Raw genomic sequence first — 9,001 nt, 5'->3', positions numbered from 1 at the left:
ACTTTCATTATTCAACTATTCATATTGACATTCATTTCCCCTACTTTCTAATTTTCTTCAATTTTTATTACCATACTCGTGTTTACACTTAATCTCAGCTCTTCTCTTACAGACACTTTCAAATTTTTCAACAGCTTCAGCAGTTTCTCTGCGATACCCTCACATCAAGCCAGTCCCTCTCCTGCCTCTACAATAATTCTAACGCTTCCAGAAGGCTAAAATCGCTGGCTTCAACACCACAAGCACTGACTCCAGAGCCTCTACAAAGTTCACAAGGCTTCCGGAAGGCTCGAATCACTAGCAATACTTTCCTCATATAACCTCTACAACGTTTAGAACTCTTACAGAAGGATAAAATCACTGGCTATAACACCACTTATGCCATACATTCTCAACATCTTCCACAATCCCTCTACCATATCTGAAAGAAAAGATTAAGGTCCTTATACCACATATAATTTTTTTCCTAATTTGACTGTTCACATAACGGTTTCATAAAAAATGCTAGATCCTTGTTTAAAACAACACCGTTCTTCCTTTATCAGTCTCTGTTATGTTTTACTTTCCCATTCAAAAGTCTATCATACCTTTTATATGATAAATATATTAAAATGTATAAATTATAAAAGCATTCTCAATCATTAAAAAAATTATTAAATTTTTAATAGTAACCATTTGGTTGAATGGGAAGCATAATCTTATGCAACAGACATTTTAATAGTAATCATTTGGTTGAATGAGGAGCATAATCTTATGCAACAGACATTTTAATAGTAACCATTTGGTTGAATGGGAAGCATAACTCTATGCAACAAACATTTTAATAATAACCATTTGGTTGAGTGGGAAGCATAATCTTATGCAACAGACATTTTAATAGTAACCATTTGGTTGAGTGGGAAGCATGACCTTATGCAACAGACATTTTAATAGTAACCACTTGGTTGAATGAGGAGCATACCTTATGCAACAGACATTTTAATAGTAACCATTTGGTTGAATGGGAAGCATAACTCTATGCAACAAACATTTTAATAATAACCATTTGGTTGAGTGGGAAGCATAATCTTATGCAACAGACATTTTAATAGTAACCATTTGGTTGAGTGGGAAGCATGACCTTATGCAACAGACATTTTAATAGTAACCACTTGGTTGAATGAGGAGCATACCTTATGCAACAGACATTTTAATAGTAACCATTTGGTTGAATGGGAAGCATAACCTTATGCAACAGACATTTTAATAGTAACCATTTGGTTGAATGAGGAGCATAATCTTATTCAACAGACATTTATTTCTTAGGAAATGAGTGTGCCCTTTAAGGAACACGTAATACAAACTGTACACAAATCATTTGACATTTTCACAATTGATGTAGTGTGACAGACCATGCTCTGATGGGATCATCATTTTGTTATTAATCTAATTAAAATGACACTGTGCAGTTACAGTACTTAATATATTTTTTCCAAAACATTTTTGTTTACTAAGAATAAGTATAGTACAAATAAAAACTATTTCAATGGGCATTTTGCTTTACTGCTAATGAAGTTGTAACTTTGGTAATTTCTTGGATAAATCGTTTTCATCAACTATTTTCCCAGCATCAAGAGACAACCATAATATATATTCAATGAAAAAATAATTGGAATGACTAAACAGCAGATAACACTATAAAACATTTACTGTACAGCAAAATTAAATACAGTACAAGCAATGTTTGTCCATCAGTTTCCTTATCTCGTTTTGTAACAAAATGTGAACTGTATAAACTACTACATGTTTTCATTATACTGTATTATAAAAACAATATACTGTATTATAAAACCAAATTATGATGCTTAGTAACAGGAAAATAAATTGATCGGAAGGTTCTATGGATGATTTTTACATAATGTGTTGTCTACTCCCATAATAAATATAGAAGCAAAATTTTAAACAAATTTACCATACACAATTTAATGTATAACCAAAACTGATAAAAATATTAAGCTCAAAATCATTTTATGAAAATGTTGAATAACAGAACTGTAGGATAAGATGTGAAAACGTTTATATAACATAATCAGCAATGAAATCAATCTGACATATTTTCTAGTAATACACCTTCAAGGTTATCACTTAACATATAACAAACCATGTTGTTTGCAATGAAATGCTGAAAAATAGACTTGAAATTACATATGGGGACGCAATGTACACTGTCCTGAAATCCTATTTTATTAAAACACAGTTCTTTGCCAACTGCATCTGTATTTGGCCAGCGTCTACTGACTAAGATCTTAAGGTCAAAATGCCAGAGCTCTTTGATATTTAAGGTTACTGGATGATTTGCCTGTTGTTCATTCTAGCAAAAACAAGCTACACTTGACAATAAACTAAAAAAAAATTACTAATTTCTCACCAATATCTATCAAAGTTGGTTAAAAAGAAGTATTTTGCTATGTACAAAAAATATATATATACGACAGTTACATGGGCATAGTATGTATGCATACATAATGTCAATACACACCAAGTGACTTGTGTGAATATACTTAATTCACGAAGAGGGCAAATATCAATTGAAATCCATTAACCTCAGAATAAAAGTATTGAAATAAAACCTTCCAAAGGAATTGCACCCTTCTCAAAATTAGAAGAAAAAAAATATTCTCTGGAAGATGAAATTTTAAGAAAAAAGGCTCCTTTAAATTGGTTGTGGAGGGTTAAGAAATCAAGGTAAAACTTTTTTCAAGAGGAGACCAGTACTTTATTTAATATTTCAATAAAAACTAACGGAAGTTGCGGAATAAAATAAGTACAGGAAATGTATGAAAATTACGTATTTCCTGAAAAGAAAATATTGGGTACTGGCATGCTATACTGTATTTAGTTATTCTTCGATAATCAGTACATACCTTGGCGTTACATACTATGTAGTATCACTAATTTTAATTTATAACTATTGCACGAATTAAGAAAATATTCAAACTTGTCTTTCTTTACAGACGCAAAATGGCTACCGTATCTCTAGAAGTCTTTTTATAAACCTCTTAAGTCTTTATTCCATTTCAAAAAATATATTATCAATACCTAGTCCCTTTTAGATATTTATCAAGAACGTCTTGGTTATAAAGTTGATAAAGACTTATTTCACTGCCAAGTATTTGTGCTAATTCAATGAAATATAAAATTCAGATATCAAAGGTAGTCTATCTGTTAAAACTAGGTTGTGCTCTTAGAATTGCTTTTAATTTCCCTTGATTTTTTTAATACCTAAAATACTTTTTCATAGGCACTTTCTGTTATTTTCATAATTTATCAATGAATTAAAACACATATCTATTTTACCCACTTCAAATACTATGATAAGAATCATGAATGTATACAAGCATACATAAGTCACAAACCCTTAAAAATTGTCCAAAATATTAAAAATAGAATATAAAATCATGATGAAATTTCTACATAGCTCAATGTTTGGGTTTAATGTCAATAACAAAACATGGAAGAATTTACTATCTTTAAATCTGATATATTAAATCTATTATTTAGTCACATCTTCCTTCAAAAACTTAATCTGTAAGGGAGGACTCCTGTGTATTTTCTATGGACATAGTTATTCATAGCAATTATTCCCTTATTGAAATAACACTGGTATATTACTGTGCAACAATGCTGCAGATAATTCTTTCGGAAAGTTACGAACCATAAATTATAGGTAGCAGCCTCAATGCTACCGAATCAATTGAAAGAAGTGTCGTAGGGGTGAGCATACTTTCATATACATATTAGGTATGTGTATATATAAATATGTACTGTACATACAGCCATATATGCACTTTAAATGATTGCACGAATGTGTAGATACTGTGTGTGACATCCACAAGACCATATTTACAAACCACCTCAAATATTGACCATTTGCATAAAAAGACAAATGAAATTAACTTGAGTGAAATATAAAAAAAAAAAAAAACCTCGAAAATAATTTACTCTGTGTTTGCCATTGATTTTAAAATGAATAAATATTGGAACTTAATCTAGGGAGGTGCTTTATGACATCTGAAAGGCTCATCACAAACAATTCACGAACGGACTTGATCAGTAATGATAAACGGTACAACGACATACCTCAGTTATGTCTATTCGTTTACCTTAAATCTTAAATTGGACCATCCATAAACATAGTTTTTGCCTACAGAAGTAAAAAGCTCTTTACCACACTAGCAAGATATATATATATATATATATATATATATATATATATATATATATATATATATATATATATATATATATATATATATATATATATATATATATATATATATATATATATATATATATATATATATATATATGTATATATATATATATATTAATATTTTAGGTATGAGGCTATACGAGTAGCCTACACGAGAAGAAAAAAATGAATTTCACCGCAATAATAGATTCTATTACTTCTCAAACAATTTTCTCCTCCATCAATGACTTTATTAGTAATTGAACAAATCCACCAGATGACATTCCTACCTATTGTCGATACCCAGAAATGGGAAAGAATCAAGATCAGGAGAATCATCGAACTTAATTTGTAGAAATGAATGGAAGAGGTAGTGGCTCCAAGGAAGGGGGGGGGGGAATCTAGCTTATAGTAGCTTCATGGAAGGTCTTCAACACACACACACACACACACACACATATATATATATATATATACATAGATAGATAGATAGATAGATAGATAGATAGATATATAAAGCCATCCTTTATTCTACCTTTAGGTGGTCCAATCGGCCAAAGTGGATACTGTACTGGAAAATGGTGTAGCGCCAACTTTGCTAGATCTGTGAAGAGGTCCCACAGAGCAGTCAATCCAGCTCGTTTAAGAAAATGTGAAGACTAACGACCTAGAGCATCGCTGAGAATACAGATGTCTCTAGACCCACAATTGTTATTGGAAAGATATGTATATAAACATATATGAACATATAAATGCTAACTTCCTTACATTTTATGGATGTGAGTTTTCAACCATTAGGCTGACTAATACGTTATCTTATCTTAAGGATATTTTATATTTGCTAGAGTTCTTGACATTTCCGATGACTGTAAATACTCACAAAGTATGATAACTCTTACAAATTGCTATGGATTTTTAACATTTTCCAATCTAACACCTACATAGAAAGGAACCAGTTTAATTTTGATCTATCAAGCATGCTGCATTTTCACCTAATGTACCAGATATTACTGGATTTATAAATATGGGATATTCAAAATGGCATTGGACTTGCGAGGCCATTTAGTGTTCAAGTGGATTTAGGGTAAAACTCTACAGTGCAATGAGGTGAAGTTAGAAGTGATCGGATAGCAAAATGGAAGAGAGGAAGCAAAAGTAGAGGTAAAGTAGAAGGATATAAAGCTAGTGCAGCTATGGGCTGATGAAACACTGCAAAGGCATTTAAGTAATGCCCACAATGCACTAAAACATCGGCAAAGTGGTACCAGATAGTTTTATTCCTTTTCAGATACGATGATGTCGTGATACCAATGTACAGTATACGCCTAATATTTTTCGATATACCCAACCAATCCGAAACAATGATTAGTACCTGATATTGCCCATAGGGCATAAAATCAGATATTACGATGGATGGGCAAATGAATGTATTATTTTGCCCTAACTTGTCCATGTACATATTTTTTCGACTTTAAATAAACATTTACCCATTTGCGAGGGTCGCTCCAGAGGTTGCTAACTTTCCCATTCCCCCGAGTCTCTCTGGAAGAGTATGGCTGCTAATGGCCTTTTCTAGCCTGGCTAGGGAACACCACAGTCAACTAACAACCAGGCTACTTAACAGCTGAAATAATTATAAAGCACAACTGATATTTAGGAGACATGCTCAAGATGTTCCTCTTCTGTACAGTTGATAGCTGTTTGAATGTATATTTCGTAGGGTAACTAGAACCTAGTAATGAAGTTTGATGACAAAGGTTCAACTCACCTATTCCATGGAATTTGACATGGCATCACAGATGAGTTATAACGCAACACGTATGAACGCATTCGCCTAGACATGGAATTTATTTTGGCATGGTAAGATTACTACATAAGTTGGTAAAGGTAGACTACTGTTATTCCCCATGTATTTTTCTGACCACTTACGTTGTTCCTTATGTGTTCCTTGACAAGTAATTGTCAGGGTCATATACTGTAGTATTATTCTTACTACTTACATTGTTCCCTGTGCTCATGACTATTATTATCAGGGCTATATTTTATTTTGATATCCAAAAGATTATGGGGATCTATTCAAGGGGAATAGGTTAAATTTAGAAACGAACATCTTCCCTGGTAATAGAGTATGTTGGACACATTAATAGGAAACTTATAAAAATAAAAGCCTTAATTTTTAATAAGCACAAAATAATGTGCTGTGTCAAATTGCCCCTCATAACCCAAGGAAAACCTACAGCAATTATCAATATTAAACAAATGGCGTGGTCGACTTAGTTTCGTTAAGAAATTAATGTCATACCTTTCCCAACTAGTTTCAAACATACTAGCCAAAGACACCAGTTGATTATGACTTATCGATTTCTGAATTCTGGGCCATAGAGTCTGTCGGTATGGGTATTCAGTGCCTAGGTGCAACCTAAGTGAAACCCTAAAATTGTACTTTGAAGTACAGCCGATAAAAATTCCTTCTAGAAAAAGCAAGCTAGGATAGGTACCCTGAGATGAAGTTTAAATATGTTAGATTACCATGAGTATCAACAAAACATTCTAAGCTTAATTTTGAAGGTTATATGAAAAAAAGATAGGCAGAGTTAGGCTACATTATGCAAGTAAAATTTTACTTAGTATTACATAAGGGTCAAAGGTTTGGTTATAAAAAGCAACGTTCTAAAAATTTCACTTATTCCTGATTTTTTTTGTGGCCAGAAAAAGACATTTAAACCTATGATCATAAGTAGAGCATAAAAATATGTTTAATGGGTATAGTATTTTAGAAAATTCCAAGTCCTTTTTATCATATACTGTACCACAGTCATTACAAAATTATAGTTACAGAGATAATGGTGATGTATAAATCATGATATTAGTTTAAATGCTTGTTGCTTTGAATTTCTTTACTCAATAACATGTCCAAAGGGCCATGAAGTCAGTGTACTTAAGGAAAAATGTTGTATCTATAAGTATGCAGGTTATGAAAAGGTTAGTTGTCCTAACCTACTAGGAAGTGAGTGATTTATATCAAGAAATTTATTTTCTTCATTAGTTTTAAAAGGAATTTTAATTAGTTAGAGGTTCACTAACACTGGAAATGTTTCGTTAACGGTTACTGACATAATGGATGACAAATGTGCAGTAAAAAATAAAAAGAAAAAAAATACAAAATAAAAATATTGACTTGCAACTGATTACTTTGGTAAATATTCACCCTTACACCATATACGTGGGAACACATTACTTTCACCTAACCCAACCTAGAACATAGTACCCTTACTCATTAGTGGGTGTTTCACTTTCAAAGACAAGCATGTGAGAGCAATAAATAGAAACATATTCAAATACGTCCAATTTCAATACAAATTGATCAACTTTTGAAACATCACCTTAATATGCACCAATCGCTGTAAAAATTCAGATATATATTGGCTATGTCGGCTAGCAATGAAAAGGTGGTGGGAGATTAGGTTAGAAACCTAGGCTAAGCCAAAGATGATAAACTTGTAATTCTTTAAACTAAAAACTGTCTTGATACATTTTCAGTTCTCGTATATAGTTAGGAACACGTTTATGTGAATACATAGCCGCAGCATATGCATGATAAACATCAAAACTGCGCCTAGGCCTAACAACTTTAAATTTTCGTAAATTATTGTTCGGTATCATTATAGTTCCGGTAGGGACAATAACTTTACCCCTGTTCCAACACGTAGACCCTTCTTTTGAAAAATTAAATTACTATAGAAAAATGTAGGCCTACTTGCGATAACGATGGCAAAAACAAGGAAGGCGACTGGATAGTAGACAGCTTTAAGCCTACAGCTACATAATGGTTATATTCAAGTAAAAAAAATTCACCTGTGTTGAGAAACAATGTCAGTACCAAGAATTATTACCTACCTTTCAAATTGTTACAATGGGCAAACAATGTGGGCGGCATATGCGAAAGTAACACTTGGCTAAATTCAGTCAGAGAAAACTCAACAGGAAGTCATGTTACGTTAACTTATAAATTCTTGATTACGAAATGGTATTGAAATACGTCCAAGAAACACTTTAATTGAACAGCAATCGTTAATTTATCATATTTCTCTTATAAAAAGTACTATAACACGTTGTGAAACACTTTAAATGAACACCGATCCGTCGACGGAAATATTCACACACGAGACAAAATTCGTCACTAAATCACAGTTGTGTTAAAGTTATTCAGCAAACTTCGTTTATTCTAAAGTAATAGTAAAATAGCAGTGGTCCAATGCATATCATTTATGAGGTCTACATTCCTATATTCTAAAATTATAAATACAAAATATTAAGGATAAATAAGTCTTGGATTTCTGCTTTTGTATTTTATTTTTTTCTTGTATTCCAGGTCATTTCTGTGCATTATTTTGATTTCCATAACTGTTATGATTTGGGAATTATTTTTCTTAGTCTTTTCCAGGTTATTTCTGTGTATCTGCTTTGATCTCGATATCTGTTTTCCATTATACAGTACTTCATTCATTTCATTTATTTTCTTTGATTTGTCTGTTTTTTTTATTTCACCTCATTTAATTTTATTCTTGATGTATTTGTTATGATTCTTATAGAGTTTCATTGATTTAACGTAATTATGTTTATTGATTTATGTATTGTATTATGTTTTAGGTTCATGTTTCTAGCTCTGATGATGGGAGATGTTCCCGAAAGCTCAGCAAATATAGTCCAAAATGTTGAAGAATCTACTTCCGTTCGCCTATATATATATATATATATATATATATATAT

General features: G+C 31.8%; 1 protein-coding gene across 1 annotated transcript in view; it reads right to left on the bottom strand.

Annotated features, from left to right (window-relative positions):
- The window catches only part of LOC137616276 (uncharacterized), a 54,448-nt gene extending 45,503 nt beyond the window's left edge, over nt 1–8,945 (bottom strand). Inside the window, exon 1 of the mRNA XM_068345904.1 lies at nt 8,129–8,945. The gene's annotated coding sequence lies outside the window, so the exon portion shown is untranslated. The remainder of the gene's footprint in view (nt 1–8,128) is intronic.
- Between the last annotated feature and the right edge of the window lie 56 nt (nt 8,946–9,001).

This window comes from Palaemon carinicauda, chromosome 22, assembly GCF_036898095.1.
Source record: "Palaemon carinicauda isolate YSFRI2023 chromosome 22, ASM3689809v2, whole genome shotgun sequence".
Taxonomy (NCBI): Eukaryota; Metazoa; Arthropoda; class Malacostraca; order Decapoda; family Palaemonidae; genus Palaemon; species Palaemon carinicauda.
Note: the sequence above shows the minus strand (reverse complement) of the source record. Positions and strands in the feature narration are given on the sequence as shown.